The sequence below is a fragment of the Pelodiscus sinensis genome, chromosome 26, assembly GCF_052426305.1.
Source record: "Pelodiscus sinensis isolate ZL-2025 chromosome 26, ASM5242630v1, whole genome shotgun sequence".
Lineage (NCBI taxonomy): Eukaryota > Metazoa > Chordata > Testudines > Trionychidae > Pelodiscus > Pelodiscus sinensis.
The window spans coordinates 6,934,437-6,952,851 of NC_143077.1; positions in this window are offsets into that span (position 1 = coordinate 6,934,437).

Consider the following 18,415-nt stretch of genomic DNA (forward strand, 5'->3'; position numbering starts at 1 on the left):
CCAGAAGGATGCGCTGTTGGAATGTGTTAATGAATTATTTAAAACTATTTTAAGCTATTTTAACTATTTTACTCCCTAAAACCCTGTTTCATTCTTTGCTGATAATAATTCCTCTTTGAAGTTCACTTTGATTTCTTGCCCTGACAGACTTGTTTGGTTAAGGATATAAAATACTAGGATTGATTGTATTAGCCAGCCTTACTAGGCCCGGCTCCGCTGGGGTCACATTTGGCTCACTTTGTCTTATTGATCAATAAAACTGTTTGTTAGCCACCAAACCAGAGAGAAGTTTGCTTCAACAGTTGCATCACATTCCCATTCCCATTCCCAGGCCACATTCCCTAATCAGACTACATCACCCATGGGTAACCACGAGCTAAGACTTCCATGAAGCACTGCCTCCCCTTGCCAAGAGTGGAGGCTGTGTTGCATAATGGGAGATGTAGTCTAACCAGCGAGTCCAGTTTACAGAAGAGAATGGGATTGAGAGTCACCCAGACTACAACTCCCATGAGACACTGGACACATTTCTGAACGGAAATATTTCAGTTTTTGGCTGAATGGGGTGGATCACTTGATAAAGTGTCCTATTCTGTTCATTCCCTTAGAAGCACCTGGCATTAGCCACTGTTGGAAGACAGGATAGTGGGCTAGACAGACAGTTGGTCTCATCCAGGCTGGCCTGTTCTTATGCACGTTGTAGTACTCAAATATTTGAAAAGACCCATTTTTTCCCCCTAGAAATGCCTCCCCCAAGTTTTCTAACCCCTTCTAGCATGCATATTAGGAATGAGTTTGGCATTCTCCGAGAGAAAGACTAACCAATTATTCATTTCTTCCTTCCAACACCAGGTCACTATCCATCAAGGTCTGCGGAAATCTACTGTGTTTGCAGAGACCAGTCGGAAAATGGATGCACTTGGCACCATTAAAACATGGACTCTACTTGTAAATAAAATTGAACTTTATTTTAACCATGTCTCCGAAGGCAAAAAACATGAATTATCCCCTGTTTTTTAGAATGAGTCAAGGACATGTTTAAAACATGCTTACAGCCTATTGGCATGCCAGGACAGAAACACATTTGAACCATATATAGTAACTGGGGCCCAGAGCGTCTTTGATTGGTGCCTGTGATTTTCATACACAGATTGAGGAATTCAGAGGAAAAGTAAGGTGCACTGATTGACCTGAATGCATTTCAGAGCCATTGTCAAAACATTATAATTATAAGCAGAGTGATTACTCTGGGACTATGTAAATCAGTGTTAGAGGAGCCGCAGCATTAGAAATCCAGAGCAGATTTATGCACTTAACAGTGTATGAACATTAGGTTATGTAAATACATTTATTCAGTTCAAAACCCCACCATTTAATCCATTCTGGGTACCAAAGTGTACCTGGTTTCCTCCTTTTTTTCCCCTTATGCCCTCACTTAGCTCGAATGAATAGGCCAAGCTATCAGAAACTCATAACCTCTCAGATCTTTTGGCCTCTCCTGCACTAGAATAAATCAGACTTTATAATCCTTTGCTCATTTAAAGATCCGGCGAACCTAGATATACCTGCAGCTGAACCTTCCATGTGAGCTTGACAGAGTCTGTCAAAACCAGTCCTCAGGCCAGTACAGCTTGTACAGAAGGGCCTTTCCTCATTTCAAAATTAAACCATGAATGATTTTCCAGTAGTCCCTGGCTGCCTACATCTGTTCTGAACGCGAGAACATCACGGATGCCTTGAAGGTGCAGAATAGCGGTGCTGTTCTTTCGTGGCATTTAATCCTCATGTAAAAGTTGGAAGTTGTGAATACATTTGCCCACTCTAACTGAACTGGGTTGTTTGATGCGACGGCTGTCTTTAAGCGCAACAGATTTAATAGATTTGAAATGAAGGGCTGATTTCACAGAGAATACACAATCAGAGAATAGCAGTCAGATGTGCAATTGCACCTCTGTCTAGGTACATATGACACCCCCCTCTCCGCCCAAGCATAGTAGCTCCAAGCAGTCTTCCATGGATATAGCCTTAGAACCCTCTGATGCAATAAGGAAGGGTTATTGTTCCCATTCCACAGCTGGGAAACTGAGGCACAGAGCAAATGAGCACTTTGCTCAAGGCTGCATAGAAGCTGTGCCAGAGCTGGGGACTGCAGTCAGATGTCCAAGCTCCATGCTCTCATCCCTAAACTGACCCACGCTGCCTTATGTGGCAGGAGATGACGACTCATGGAACATATATGGACAGCACCTCATCTACACATTTAGAATTATCTGACAGAGCCTACCCCAGACGCTGACTGACTGGAGGGACAATCTCCCCCTACAGCCAGTCCTCAAGTTGTGAACGGCCGACTTACGACCATTCGCAGTTACAACCAAAGTTGTCATAAATAGCGGACCCCGAGTTACGAACGTGATCCGCGCTTATGAACAGCGCGGTCGCATGTAACTCAATGGGGTCCGACTTATGAACAAACCACGTTATGACCAATTGCTTGGTCCATAACCTGTTCGTAAGTTGGGAAGAGGCTGAATTAGCATATCTGCTTTCCAGGACTAACTCTGTAAAACTTCCCAGGGGTGATGTCCAATATTCCCTGCAACCCACGAGATTCCAATGCTGCCCAGCTGATGAGCTGAGCATTTTTGCTTCTACCGGTGGTGCCCATTCGCCCGTGACTCACTGCACATAAAAATGTATTCTGCGCATGGACAGAAAAAATCTGCACATGTATGGGAAAGATTAGACGGAGTGTGTTGATTATGCATCATGTGACTTCTTAAAGCAAAACTTATAAGCTTAGATAATCCAAGCATGATACCTAGATCCTTTCCTCGCAGCCTGGCTACCTCGTGAATTTTTATTTCAAACATTAGCTTTAATAATATTCTTTCAGTGACTGAAACTGACCCAAACAAAACGTGGATCTAAAGCAGTCGTGGGCAACTGGAAGCCTGAGAGCTGCTTGTGCCCCATTGGGGTTGTATGTGGGGCCTGCAAGATATTTGGTTTACAGTTGCCCACCAGCAGAGTTGCCAGGTTCTGCTGGTTTTCATCTGCATCGGGGTTTTTTTTTCCCCCCCCTACCAGTGTTACTGTAGTGACACACACGTACAGCCAGGGCCCATGAAGTGAGGTGGGTGCTGGTCACACACAGCACTGACAGTGAGACCTGCACTCCCTCCACATCCCACTGAAGTGCAGCTACGGTTCAGTCGGCACCTGCGGGAAATTCTAGATACGCAAGTGCAGTGAGCAAAACTATCCTATCCCAGCAGACTGTCTTGGTTACGACAATCTTGCAGCCCACCGGGATGGAGGAGGGTTACTCTTGCGGCCCACGTATTATCCTTGATTGTGTCTCACTGATCTGAATGGGAGCTTCCCTGGATTTTCAGGAGTGACAACTTGAGAAGTTGGTTGCATCCCTCATTGCCAGTTCTTGTGCACAGAGGTGAACCATCTATGGCTGCTGCCAGTGGACGGGGCTGCTCTTTTCCTTCATTTAACCAAGGCTGTGCTTGGGTGCTCGAGGTCCGAGATTCAATCCCAGCTGATGAGCTGCGGCGATGGCTGTTCCACTGAAATTCAGGGCTCTGAGTCAGCCCATTGCACAATGGAAGACCCAAAGCATAGATCTAGACCTATTATTTATATCATGGTAGCCTCTCAGGGCTCTGTTGGGCCAGGCATTGTACAAACCAGAGCCATAGGATGGTTCCGGGCAGCTGCCCCAGCCATGCACTTTGGGGGGCCCTGCAGCAGCTGTCTCACCATCCTGTGGGTGGGGCCTGAAGGATTGCTTGGAGACCTGGTGTGTGGCAGCAACAGGGGGTCACACCGACACTCACCGCTGGAGCGATCCGGCAGCCTGCTGCACTCTGCCCCGCTGCCCCCATCTGGACAGCCATGCTCCCCTTCACCGTGGCAGGAGGACACAGAGCTCCTAGGTCCCAGGGTGCTTTGCTTCCTGCCACCCTAGAGAATCGGAGTGCAGCAGGCTGGGAGACGCTGGCAGGGCAGAGTGGAGCAGGTTGACGGGTGCTCCGGCTCCCACCACCGCAGTGAGAGTGTGGTGGGGAGGGTGGGAAAAGCAGGGAGGATACATTGGAGGGCAGGTATAGGGTCCAGAGTGACCTGGACAGATTAGAGGATTGGGCCTAAAGAAATCAGATGGGGTTCAACAAGGACAAGTGCAGGGTCCTGCACTTGGGACAGAAGAATCCCAAGCATTGCTACAGGCTGGGGACCGACTGGCTAAGTAGCAGTTTGGCAGAAAAGGACCTGGGGGTTACAGTGGATGAGAAGCTGGATATGAGTCAACAGTGCATCCATGTAGCCAAGAAGGTGAATGGAATATTAAGTTGCATTAGGAAGAGCATTGCCAGCAGATCTAGAGAAGTGATTATTCCCCTTTATTCAGCACTGGTGAGGCCACATCTGGAGCACTGCGTCCAGTGGTGGGCCCCCCCACTACAGAAAGGATGTGGACAGGAGAGGAGAGGGTCCAGCGGAGGTCAACCAAAATGATGAGGGGGCTGGAGCACATGACCTGCGGAGAGGTTGAGGGATTCAGGCTTATTTAGTCTGCAGAAGACAAGAGCAAGGGGGGGGATTTGATAGCAGCCTTCAGCTACCTGAAGGGGGGCTCTAAAGGGGATGGAGAGAGGCTGTTCGCGGTGGTGGCAGATTGCAGAATGAGGAGCAAGGGTCTCAAGTTGCAGTGGGAGAGATCTAGGTTGGATAGTAACCTGATACAACCAACCTGAAAGAGACATTTACAGTCCAAAAAGCTCTGACTCCAAACTCCCCCAAAGTCCCAGCAGCTCTTGATTCATTGTTAGTCTCCAAACAAAATCAACCGCAGTTCTGAGTGCGAAATATGAGTGTGAAATATTGGGATGGTGTGTATGAAATATTGGGATGGGGCAATAAGTAAATAAAGCCCCCCAATAGTGGAACAGCTAGTCACCTCACCCCTCTTCTCTAGAAATGGTTCTGAGAGGAGAGACCTCATTGATGTCCAGTGGTGCATAGAAATGGAGTGGTATCTCTTTAAAGAGCTTGCTGCCTACAGCATCTCCCCATTGTCTGATGCAGAAGCCAGCAGAACTTGCATTTGGGGAGCTTGTCCTTGCATGTCTTATGAAACACAGGCACATCTGAGCTCCCAATAACCAATCCTCCCCCCCCCAAACTACCCCATATTTCCTCACAAGATTAAAATGGGGGGGGTGAAGGGAGAAGGAGACGTGTTTGGCTATGTCTGGGGGAGTTATGCCATGAGAAAATGTGGGAAAATGTGGGAGACCCCGCCTGGCCTAATCAATTTCAAATGGTGCTCAGCAACTCTAGTTTTTAATTTAGTCTGTGTAAAATCCCTCCCTAGTCTATTGCCTACTCTGTTTTCTCCACTCCCATGAGGCTACTTTGCTCAAAGGTTACCTAATTATTCCAGCAGCTTGCAGGGAACGCAACCATCTTTTGCCTCCCTGCCACCCCTTTCCAGCCCTTTTCTCAAATGTAATTTCCCTAACCGGCCAGACTTACCATAACTTCCCTAGCTGCAATTAGCTCCACGAGCCGAGAGCGGATGCTCATCGATCAGCTTATTGTTCGAGACAAAACAAGGAAAGGAACTGGACCAGGAAATGGGGAGGGGAGAAAAGATAAAGACAAAAAGCCCCTCCCCTTCACGCTTGGTTGCCATAAAACTCCACCCCCCACCAACCCTGTTCTGCAGCAACTGGGTGCTGTTGCTGCAATTAAACCAATTCTCTTTGCAGAATCACAATGCCCGTTCCAGCCTGAGGCCCCTTTGTAATAATATGTTGAGGGCATTCACCTGAATGCTGATATTCAAAAGAGAGGAGCAACACACACACACACACACACACACGAACTACTACCAGAAGATCCTTCTTGCTGTAGGAATGCATCTACTCCATGCATCACCTGCTGAGGGACCATGCAGCCAGTATAAAGACCAGGAGAGCTTCAAGTGACACAGCAACAGCGTCTCCTATCAAGATTTGCTGGGGCATAGACTAGCTAAGGGACCAGTCTTTGGAAGCCATGCTCATTCCTCCTTTGGCACTCCATCCCTGGCTCGTCCCAGAATCCCTCCTCCACCCAGGCAGACTTATCCTACATCCCCTTTGCATCCATGTAGCTGACACACAGAGGGCCCCAAGGCAATGAGGAATCAGGCCCAGCAGGTACAACCTGCCATATAAATAAGGGTTGGTCTACACTACAAAGTTAATTGGAACTAACAAAGCGCTTAGTTCGAACTAGGTAAACCTCATTTTACGAGAACTAAGCCTAGTTCGAACTAGCTAGTTTGAATTAAGGGATGTGTAGCCCCTTAATTCAAACTAGTGGGAGGCTAGCCCTCCCCAGCTTTCCCTGGTGGCCACTCTGGCCAACACCAGGGAAACTCTATTGCCCCCCTCCCGGCCCCCTTAAAGGGGCACGGGCTGGCTACGGTGCCTGTGCCAGGTGCAAGCCTGCCAGCACCCAGCCAGCAGACCCTGCACCTGGCACGGCTTGAGCCAGCGACCTGATGCCCCCAGCCCATCCCCTCTTCCCGGGACCAGGCTGGCGGCTCCTGGGAGCTTGCCCAGGACCGCAAGAGGCAGGCGCCCACCTGGTCCAGTGCAGACATCGTAGACCTTGTCCATGACCTCCGCACTAGGCACAGGAAAGTGGCCGTCTAGGGCTGGAGAGCTGCCAGCCTGGCCACCCAGGAGCAGGTTTGCACGAAAATCAAGGTGGTCCACTGAGACCCCCGACCCTGAGCTTAGAATGGCCGTACTGGGTCAGACCAAAGGTCTATCTAGCCCAGTAGCCTGTCTGCCGACAGCGGCCAACCCTAGGGAGCCTGGAGGGGATGGACCAAAGACAGTGACCAAGCCATTTGTCTCATGCCATCCCTCTCCAGCCTTCCACAAACTTTGGGCAGGGACACCACTCCTACCCCCTGGCTAATACCACTCCATGGACCCAACCTCCATGAATTGATCTCACTTCTCTTTAAACTCTGTTCTAGTTCTAGCCTTCACAGCCTCCTGCAACAAGGAGTTCCACAGGTTGACTATTTGCTTTGTGAATAAGAACTTTCTGTTCTTAGTTTGAAGCCTGCTACCCATTCCTTTCCTTTGGTGTCCTTTAGTCCTTCTATTATGGGAACTAATGAAGAACTTTTCTTTATGCACCCTCTCCACCCCACTCATGCTTTTATAGACCTCTATCATATCCCCCCTCAGTCTCCTCTTTTCTAAGCTGAAGAGTCCCAGTCTCTTTAGCCTCTCTTCATATGGGACCTGTTCCAACCCCCCCCCCCCCCATCATTGTAGTTGCCCTCCCCTCTCCCACCTCCTTTTCCCAGTCTCCCCCAGTTTTGTTCAATAAAGACAAATTCCATTTTTGAACACAATTGTCCTTTATTTTGTACATCAGGAAGGGGGGGCTAGGGAAGGGTAAGTGGAAGGAGGTGAGGGAGGAATGGGGTATGAGCTCCTGATGGGGAGGACTGGGCTGGCTCTGCAGGCTTCTGGGGGTGGAACCTCTCCTGCAGCCCCGATTCACCCCTCTCCCCAGATGGCAGCCTGCAGCAAGTGCAGCCGTTCTGATGGCCGAGTGCTGTGATGTGCCCGGTGTGGGTACTCCAGGCAATCCAAGCCAAGACTGCTTTGCAAGCAGGGCACCCCTGAGAACTGTCTGGGGTGGGGGTCGGGTCCCTTTAAGCGCAGCCCTCGGCTAGCCTGAGACAGCAGCTCCACACTAACTCCTCATCTGATGCCCTGCTGGCACTGCTTCTGGCCATCCTTAACCCCGGTTCAGGGTCCACTTTATGTGGACATGCTAGTTCGAATTAGCAAAATGCTAATTCGAACTAGTTTGAGTCCGGATGCATTAGTTCGAATTAGTTAATTTGAACTAAGTTAGTTCAAATTAGCGCTGTAGTGTAGACATACCCTAAGTGCCAAGAAAAGAGTTGTATTTAAAAGGCACCTTTGAGTGTTAAAAGGACACAGGCAATCTTGCAGCTTACTGAGTGATTTTGCTGGTCAAAGCAGATTTTCCTCGGCCAGCACGGTTTGCATTATGAGCCTTGTTCTCTCTTCTCTTATAACTGTGCTGGTCTCCTAGATTTATACTACGTTACCCTGTGCTGGTCTCCTAGATTTATACTACGTTACCAGCTGGCAGTAGTACCCACGTACAAGTCTTTCCAAAATCCACCTGTCTAGGGGCATTGTAAGATGGTCTAGTGCTGGTTCCAAGGTGGGCAATGCCAGCCAGAGTGAATGGGGGTGTGGAGTGCACCTGGCATTGCTCTCTGTGCATTTTAAAATACGGATTCATGCCAGGTTAGTCCTAAAAAAGTGCGGAAAGCAAATCAGTTCATTAGCGGAGGCACTGTGCCGTTAGCTCACCTTCTACAGTGCCAGCACCACCAAGTAACTGAGGAGCCTAATTATTCTTGTGACGCATAAGATAGCAGAACCCGAGACTGTGGCCTGGTCGTGCTAGGTGCTGTACAAACAGAGACAGACAGTCCCTATCTGCAGTTCATAAGATGGTGGCCCCAGGAGGGATTGCAGGAGAACAAAATGGCTGGGGTCTCTGCAGCTAGGCTGCTCTCGATATTTTACGTAAAGCTCCAGCTCCTGGAATCAAGTGATTACCTGAAAATCTCATCTCTCATTGGAATTGAAGAAGGGAGCATTTTTACCCTCCTGGCTATAGCAACAAGCTTGAAACATGACCTGAGCAATGCTCCTTCTAATCTTTTTCATCCACATGTGGATTTTTTCCATCTTTTGATGTGCAGCGAGGCTGGTGCAAATGTGCAAAACCACCAAAAACCTAGCGGTGGGCACTCTGCTAATTACTCCCCTGAGCGGCTGCACAAACGCTCAGCTTACAGGGAACACTGGACCTGAGAACTCCCCCAAAGACTCAAAACCCAGAAAGCAAATTAAGAGAAACAAACACTTCCCCCTCCCACCATGATTTTTAAATCACTCTTAATTGGGGGGAGGTCCTGACTCACTAATCCTTGGGTTTAAAGATGCATAAACCACATGCCACTGTACCTAGAACTCCAAGACATTTCAGCCTCTCTTTGGGCAGTTCAATACACTAAGTCAGAGGTGGGAAATAATTTTCCCAGGGGAGCCACTTAATGAATTTTGGTCCATCATTATGGGTGGGCTCCACTCCCAGAAGAGGAGGGGTCTGGAGTGGAAGGGGTGGGGTTGGGGACTAGCCTCCCCCCAGAATTGTCTGGGGCCAGAAGCTTTGAATTAAGAACACAGCAAAGTGCTTGATGCTCCCGGCCCTGCTGCTACCATGTTGCGTGGCATCTCTCCAGGGTTGCTGTGGCTATTGAAAGGGCTCACAGCTCCAACTCTTTCTGGGGGAGTGCTGCGACCAGGAGCCATTTAAATAGGAGCCTGCTGCTCGAGGCGCCACCTGGAAATTCGGTGGCATAGACAGCAAGATATAACTAGAAAGTGGCCAGATGCAGTCTGTGGGCTGGATCAAAGTGTTAGGCGGGCTGGATCCGGCCCTGGGCTGCATCTTGCCCAGCCCTACTGTAAGTCCACACTGAGTTACTTACGCTCAGCTGCCGAGAAAGATACAGGGAAGTTTACCAGTCACACCTCCGACAACTCACCCTCCTAGACTTGTTTATATTTCTTTGCCTTAGAAGTGCCCTCACAGATTACTAAGGGGTTTATAGATGCCTCATGAAGTCTATTACAGTGTCTTTAATGTTTTCCAGTGATAATTAACTGAATTGGGACAGAAAGGGGGGGGGGGGGAGGAGGGAGAAGGACCCAGGAAGCTCCTTTTCAGTGTCTGAATCGGAAGAGCTGCTGGCCAGATGAGCAATGGCACAGTACAGCAGAGACAGTAGCAGCCCTTGTAGCACTTTAAAGACTAACAAGATGGTTTATTAGATGATGATCCTCAGATCAAAAGTGGGTCTGGCCCACGAAAGCTCATCACCTATTAAACCATCTTGTTAGTCTTTAAAGTGCTACATAGTCCTGGATTTTGTTTCAGCTACACCAGACTAACACGGCTACATTTCTATCACTATTCTAGCAGCCCTTGTGTGCAAGGGCTGTATGCTGCAGCCTTGTTCTCACCAGGCGTTCTGGGAAGTTCGGTCACTTCCCAACCTTTTTCTCCAAGGGCTTTGAAGAGAAGCATTGTCTGCTCGTGACATTTTCATGCAAACCCTATTGAGATGCAGGAACTTAAAGAAAAGAGACAGACAGAGACCGAGCCCCGGAACATGGCTGATTCTCAGAGAAGAGAGGCGGAGCTCAAAAGTGATTGCCAAATGCCTGGGCATAGCGGGAAGGAAGCACTCTCAGAGGAGTGCCTGACTCCGTAGGCAGGATGCCTTCAAAGCCAGGCGGCAGGCGGCCTGGTGGAAACAGAGCTGTGACAAATAGGCCACCTAGAGATGGGACAAGGCTTCTTTTACGCTGAGGCGTGGCAGAAAAAAAAGCAGCTCCCCTCAAACTCAGTCAAAAGCAAGAGAGTTTTAATGACACGGCACAGAGTGCATCACAAAGGACGGTCCTGTGGCACCTCAGAAACAAGACACTAACATTTTATGGTTGATCTAGGACAGCGTTTCCTCAGCTCCTGGCCCTTAGCACCCTCCTCTACTCACGTCACACTGATGGCAGCTTCATCCTAGGGAACCCTGGGAAGGAGACCCTTGTGGAAATCCCAGTGGAATTCTTCAATCTCCCCTCCCACTTCAACCTCAGCCTAGAACAAGCCACATAGAGATCCACTTCCTGCACACTACAATACAAAGATATGATGGTCATATAAACACCACCCTATCCTGGAAACCTACTGACCACTCTTCTTACCCACATGCCACTAGCTTCCATCCAGGTCACATCACCCTTCATTGTTAAGAGGAGGGATGTAAGAGACTAGTCGACTAGACTATGCAATAAACAGAAAGCTTATTGGATAGTCAACTAATGATGCAACTAGTCAATTCCCCACCCTTGCTGCCTCTATCAAAGCTTAAAAGCTGGTTCCCCCCAGCAGTGTCTCCGCAGGGGGCAGAGAAGGTAGCGGTACAGTGGGAAACGGCACAAGCAGGGACTGAAGCCGTCTCTGCTCACATCACGTCTGCTGCAAATCTGCTTTTGAAATGTACAAGAGCCCCAGCGTCAAAAACAGAAGCCCCACTCCACGAGGCCAGCAGGGCTCTTGTACATGTCAAAGGGCCAGTCCCCCGCTGGCCCCGTGCTCCCTGCGGGGCGTCCGCATTTGAACTGTAGCAAGAGCACGGCAGGGCTCTTGCTACAGTTCAAAGGCAGAAGCGCATTTATAGACTAATCAGACGATGAAAATCCCATTGACTATTCGATTAGTTAATTAATCTAAATTTAACATCCCTCGTCTACAGCCAAGCCCTAAGATACAACCAGATGTGCACCAATCCCTCAGACTGAGACAAACATCTACAAGATCCTTAAAAAACTTAAATACCCACCTGAGGAAGTGAGGAAACAGACTGATAGAGCCAGACAAGTTCCCAGAAGTCACCTATTTCAGGACAGGCCCAACAAGGAAAGAAGCAGAACACCACTGGTCATCACCTACAGTCTCCAGCTTACACCCCTCCAATGCATCACTGACAATCTACAATCTATCCTGGAAAGCAGTCCTGCACTCACAGACCTTTGGAGACAGCCCAGTCCTTGCCTACAAACACCACCCAACCTGAAGCAAACACCAGCAGGATACACCTCCCCAGGAACCTACCCCTGCAAGAAATCTTGTTGCCAACTCTGTCCACATGTCAATTCAAGTGACACCATCACAGGAACTAACCATATAATCCACGCCATCAGGGGCTCACACATTCACATATCCACTAATGTGATGTGTGCCATCAAGTGCCAGCAATTCCCTATGCCATGATATTGGCCAAACCAGACAGTCTCTACGACAAAGGATAAATGAACCCAAATGAGACATCAGGAAAGGTAACACACTGTGAGGGGTTCACTCACCACCGTAGCAGGGGTCTGCCATCTGGCTTCAGAATCAGCTCCTTCTGCTGGCAGGGTACCTTCCTTCAGGTGGTGTTTCCCCTCTTTCCTCCAGGCCATGTCATCCTCTTCAACATACTGCCCTCTGGCAGTGCCCAAGTCAGTCTCTAAGCCCCCCTTCCAGGGGTAGTTGTTTCTCCAGCGGGCCGTTATTCTGGCCTTGCAGTCTGGGGGTTTGCTTGGCCAGAGCTCCCCTAGCCCAGCCTTGGCTCCCCAGCCCTGCCCTAGCTCCAGGGAGCCTCCTACTCCCTCAGCAGCCAGGCTCTCACTGCCCTCCTAGGGAGCAGCCGCCCCTGCTCTTATATAGTTCCCAGCTGGGCCCTAATCCACTAATGCAGCTTCAGCTGGGGCTACACTCTCCGGCCCTGCTCCAGGCTGGGGTTTGCCCTTAAAGGGCCAGTGCAGGGCAAACACCCTGTCACACACACATAAGCCTGGGACACTTTAATCTCTCTGGTTTTGAAAGTAGCCATCCTTCTACAAAAGAATTTCAAACTGTTAGGTCCTAGAAAAATAGGCTTAGTGCAGTTATGCTAAAGCAAATGTAACAAAGGTTTCTGGGTAGTCCCTGGGTAGAACTGGAGATAGGTTCAGTCAGGGACGCACCCTACACGCTTGCTCAAGTTGCAAAATGAGATAAGTAAGAAGCTGCATTTTTGTACCTGCTGTGATGAGGAACAGTTTGTTTTGAGAACTGATAAGGAGACTCCCTGTTTCTGCTCTCCCCCTATTTGTTCCAAACTCCCTGTTTATGGTCTCCTTTGGCCATAACAAACTCTCTCCTTGTTGCCCAGTACCTGTCTTTTGGGCTGATAAGAAATTGCTGATGCATTATGAATTGCTTAAGGCCATGATGTATAGTTGGCTAGGTGTGCATGGATACTAAAAGTTTCTAACTGATAAAGGGGGGTGGGTTGCTTGGGCAAATAGTCTATGACGCGACGGAACTGTCTATATAAGCCTACCTGTTAATGAAATCGGGGCTGGTTCTTTTTGGAGATGGGCCGCTCTCTATTGTAGTGTGCACTATTCAATAAAGAGCTTGTGATTGGATCTTGCTGGTGTTGCCTGTCTCTTTGCGGTCAGACAACGAACAGAGGCCGTCCGGGTTCGAGTCCCTGACAAAACCCTGATCAAAAAGGGAGACAGCAGAACTGGGGTTCCTTTGCAAATTCAACACTGTTAACTTAGGACTGAATAAAGGACTTAACTGGTTAACGCACTACAAGGACAATTTCCCCTCTCTGGATATCCACATCAACTGCTGTAAATGAGCCACTTCTACCCTGATTTGCGGCGAGGAGTCCTGTGGCACCTTATAGACTAACCGAAGTGTTGGCGCATAAGCTTTCAGGTGCAAAGACCCACTTCGTCAGATGCATGGAGTAGAAATTTCCAGAGGCGGATATAACTATGCAGGCCAGAATCAGGCTGGAGATGACGAGGTGGATCGAATCAGGGAGGATGAGGCCCACTTCTAGTAGCTGATCTGAAGGTGTGAATTCCAAGAGAAGAGAAGCTGCTTTTGTAGTTAGCAAGCCATTCACAGTCTTTATTTAATCCTGAGTTGATTGTGTCAAACTTGAAGATGAACTGTAGCTCATACCCTAACTTGATTAGCCTCAAATACACAAGTACCCTCTTTCTTTTATTGACCTGATATTTACACACCTGTGCCTCTTTAAACTCCACTCCAATTCCTCTGATGAAGTGGGGAACGAACCGGGAACCTCCAGAGCTGACTGGGTGAGGTGGAAAAACATGGGGTAGAGGCTATAGTAACCTGTTTCCTCCGTGGATCAACACGAGGGGGTCTTATATCATGCTCTGACCAGTGGGTTACATGACTCAAGGCCTCCAAAACACTTTCTCTATTCTGGGACCATGCATGTCCAGCATCTGGAGTCAAAGCAGGCTTGAGGCTGCTCTAACTTACATGCTGCTTCCCATGAGCCCCGGGAAGCAGAGAGTAACCACTCTGCATTCCAGCTATATCCAGCCCAAGCCTTCCATCAAAAAGAGGATGCAGTAAGATGAGAGCCATCCACTGACTCCTTTTTATGTTGCAAGAGTGGGGCAAAATGGCTACAAGTGTGACTGCGAATCAGGTCCCAATCCTTTCCTTTTGGCAGGTGTCGCTGCAGTGGCTTGCACTGGGACTGGTCTAGGTTTGCTGTCTATACAGAGCTAGAATAGATAATGTTACTAGTAATAGTCACATGTTGCTTTTATCCAGAGCTTTTCATCCAAGGATCTCACACTTTCCAAGCCTAAATTAATTAAACTGCAACCCCCCTGCCCTCCAGAAGTCGTAGAAGTGTGCTGTCAGCATTTTGAGAGCTCAGTACATTTTTACAGTGGTTATTAATAAATTGTGGGTCTGCACATTTCTCTTTAGAGAGAAATTTCGTTCTTGCAAGCCCCAGACTGGGAGTAAGAGATGCTAACGGCAGGCTCTGCCACCGATTCACTTTTGTGACTTTAGGCATGTCACTTAAATGTGCCGTGCCTCGTTTCCTCATCAGCAAAATGGAGGGGTGTAAGAAAGCACTGGGATATGATGAGGCTAAATGCATCCAGGGTTATAAAATGCTTTGAGATCCTGCTCCCCAATGACCTAGCCCTTTAACAGGGATCCAGCTCTGCCCCGTTCCAGGATCCCTTATAGAAGAGAGAGAATTAAAGGCTGGCAAGGAGCCAGCTGTTTATGAGCTATCCAAGCAGCAGGCGAGGGAAAGGGGAGATTGAGGCAGGTTTTGCATTTCCAAGGCAGACTGAGTAAGCCTCTCTTGGGCTATGTCTACACTGCAAGCTACATAGCCAGGTTTGACCCCCCTGCATTACTTAGGCTCAAGCCAGTGTGCTAAAAATAGCAGTGTAGATCGGGGGGGCCAGGCCCCAGAGCAAGGTGTGAGGAGAGCGCTGCACTCTTGGCGGGGGTGGGGCCTCAGACAGAAGGGGTGGGGCTAGGGCCAGCCAGCCCTCAATGCCGCCCAGACCATAGCAGGCCGCCACCTCAGCCCTCAGTGCTGCCTGGAACGTGGGGCGCTAGGCCCTTTTGAATCACTGGGCCCTGGGGCAGTTGGTCCCTTTTCCCTCCACTGATGGGCCGCTCGCTCCTAGACACACCTTCCAGACCCCCCCCCCCCCCAACGGATGGCACGACAGGAGTACAAACGATCAAGCAGCCTCAGCTGGCGGGTTATTTTTGGACGACACGCAGAGAAATCCCATCGCTTCCCTCCCCCTCCTCTTTCCCTCAGAAGAGAAAAAATAAAGTGAGGGCCACGGTCTGCTCCAATTTGCATCAGTCACAGCCTGTAGCTTAACGGCAACCCTGTTCCTGAAGGGAGAGAAAAGTAGCACAGAGGGGCAGCCTCATGGAAGTCCCTGGCTCTTTGCAGCCCCTACCCTACACTTGGCCAGATTGCTCTGTGTTTGTGCCTCACTCTGGGGCGGGGGGAGGTCTAGACTACATAGCTCCATCGACGGAGCCATGTAGATTAGGCAGGACGACAAAGGGAAATGAAGCGGCGATTTAAATAATCGCCGCTTCATTTAAATCAAAATGGCCACCGCACTGTGCCGATCAGCTGTTTGTCGGCACAGCGCGGCAGTCTAGTCGGGGATCTGCCGACCCCAGAACCCTTTGTTGTCAGATCCTTTATGCCTCGTGAAATGAGGCTTACAGGATCTGACGACAAAGGGTTCTTGGGTCGGCAGATCCCCATCTAGACTGCCGTGCTGAGCGAACAAACTGCTGATAGGAACAGCATGGCAGCCATTTTGATTTAAATGAAGCGGCGATTATTTAAATCGCAGCTTCATTTCCCTTTGTCGTCCTGCCTAATCTACACGGCTCCGTTGATGGAGCCATGTAGTCTACACACACCCAGGGTGTCTACACTGCACACAGAGCTCGAAAAAAGCTGCACAATTTGCACTCCTGAAAATAATTGGCATAATGGCATTGCGCAAGACGGTTTTTCTTGTGCAAGAAGGGGCAGTGTAGCCAGCTCCTTCTAGTGCAAGAGCCTCTTCTCCAAAAATGGCAGCTCATTAGGTATGCAAGCGAGGCTCGGCGATATTCCACGCTTAGCCTCATTTGCAAATTTCTTGCACAAGAAGCCGCAAGTGTAGACATAGGCCATGAGCCAGATGGGCTGTGTCTACATTGGCACCCCTTTCTGGAAAAGGGATGCTAATGTAGACTTTGGAATTGCAAATTGAAAGTAGGAATAAGAGATCCTCCGGAAAAGGGCTTATTTTCCAGAGAATCACGTCTAGACGGGCGCTTTTCTCCGGCTTATCCCCAAGCTGGAAAAAAGCGGCAGCCATGTAAATGCAAATGCCGCAGGGGATATTTAAATCCCCCGCGGAATTTGCAATTCCGAAGTCTACATTAGCATCCCTTTTCCGGAAAGGGGTGCCAATGTAGACGTAGCCATGGTGTTTAAGGTATCCCTGGACACAACTCTGCACCCTGTAGGAGACCTTACCAAGAGACATCATACAAAGGGGTGGGGAGTGTTAATGGAAACCACAAAAGCCTGGATGGCAGATTTCTCAGCTTCTGAGAGTAGCAGTCAGGCCTGAGTCTGTTTTCACTCCCCATCATGTGAATCTGGAATAAAGTGTCATTTCCCCCATGCTGGTGTAAAACAGATGTGACTAGGAAGAGAATCTGGCCCTTAAGGGTCATTTTTCGTAGTTCTCCCTAGGCTGTCTATATGGAGCATGGCTAGTTAGTGTTCAGCCTGCCAACAGATCCAGCAGGAGACTGGAGCCTACCACAGGGGTACCTAAGAGAAAACAAATTGGCAGTACAATCGGCACATGTCAGCCGGCTATAAATCCTCAGAAATCTGAAACAAAGTACAAGACTATGTAGCAAGAACACATATTCCTGCGCATCCAGAAATATAATCTATGCTATCATGTGCCGAAAATGTCCGTCTGCTATGTACATTGGACAAACGTCTCAGACACTTCGCCAAAGGATCAATGCCCACAAAACAGATATTAGACAGGATCACAAAGAAAAGACAATTTCTTGCCATTTCAACCAGAAAGGACATTGTCTCAACGACTTAATTACCTGCATCCTGCTTCAAAAGCCTTTTAAAACTGCACTTGAAAGGGAATCCTCTGAACTGTTATTCATGCTAAAATTCGACACTTTACGCCAGGGTCTTAACAAAGACTCTAGTTATCTTACCCATTACAAAGATAGCTTCCCCAATTATCACCTCTAATGTCATTAGCTCACAGACATTTACCTTCCCCCCTCCCACATCCCCCTTCTGTTCTGAAATGTGATTTGTCCTTTTCATATGTGTTCATTTTTTTAATTGTATCCTTTGGTATATATGGTTGTGACAAATTTTCTTCCACTATTTGATCTGAGGAAGTGGGTCTGGCCCACGAAAGCTCATCATCTAATAAACCATCTTGTTAGTCTTTAAAGTGCTACATAGTCCTGTTTTTTGTTTCAGCTACACCAGACTAACACGGCTACATCTCTATCACTATTCAGAAATCTGAAGCAGGCTGCTTCTGCTCCCTGCTTGCTTTGGTGTTGTTTTTTTTTTATTTGGATCAAGTACCCACTGCCAAAAAACAATGTTAGACTGGGCTATTTCCCCGCAATATGGGGCCTTCCCCTTCAGCCCCTCATGCAACATCACATTGTATATTCTTTTCAGGGTTTGCCTCTATAGTTCTGTCGAAATTTATGGCATGACAGATAGAACCTCTCTAGTCCGGCACTTTGGTCCGGCAACATTCATGGTCCGGCATGATTTGAATTAGCCGGATGGCCACTTCTCATGGTGTGGCCAAGTTTCCCATGGTCCTGTAAAGTTTATTTACAGCCACCAGGCCTGGCTCTCAGTGCTCTGTGCTGTTAGTTAGCTTTAATTTGCCCAAATGTCTTCTAAGAGCCCAGTAAGCGGAAATGTTGGTAAAGCTGCAAGACAATAGTGTCCTCCCCTGGTGCGACAAATTCTCTGGTTTGGCCGCGGTCAGGTCCCGAGGGTGCCGGATTAGAGCGGCTCAGCCTACAGTGTGGTCCCGTAGATTAGGAACTGGGCTGGGTGCTAGAAGGCTTGGATTCTGCTGCTGACCTGTAAGAGCTCTGGTTGCCTTGCTGTATCTAGTCTGCTGAGAATGCAAGCTCTATGGGACTGGGATGGTCGCTTCCCGGGTTTTGACAGAGCACCTAGCATAAAGAGGCATTTGGGGTATGCGAGGGGGCTCGGGGCAGGAGATGGGGGAGGAGGTGGCATCTGGGAGGGTGTTGGGGG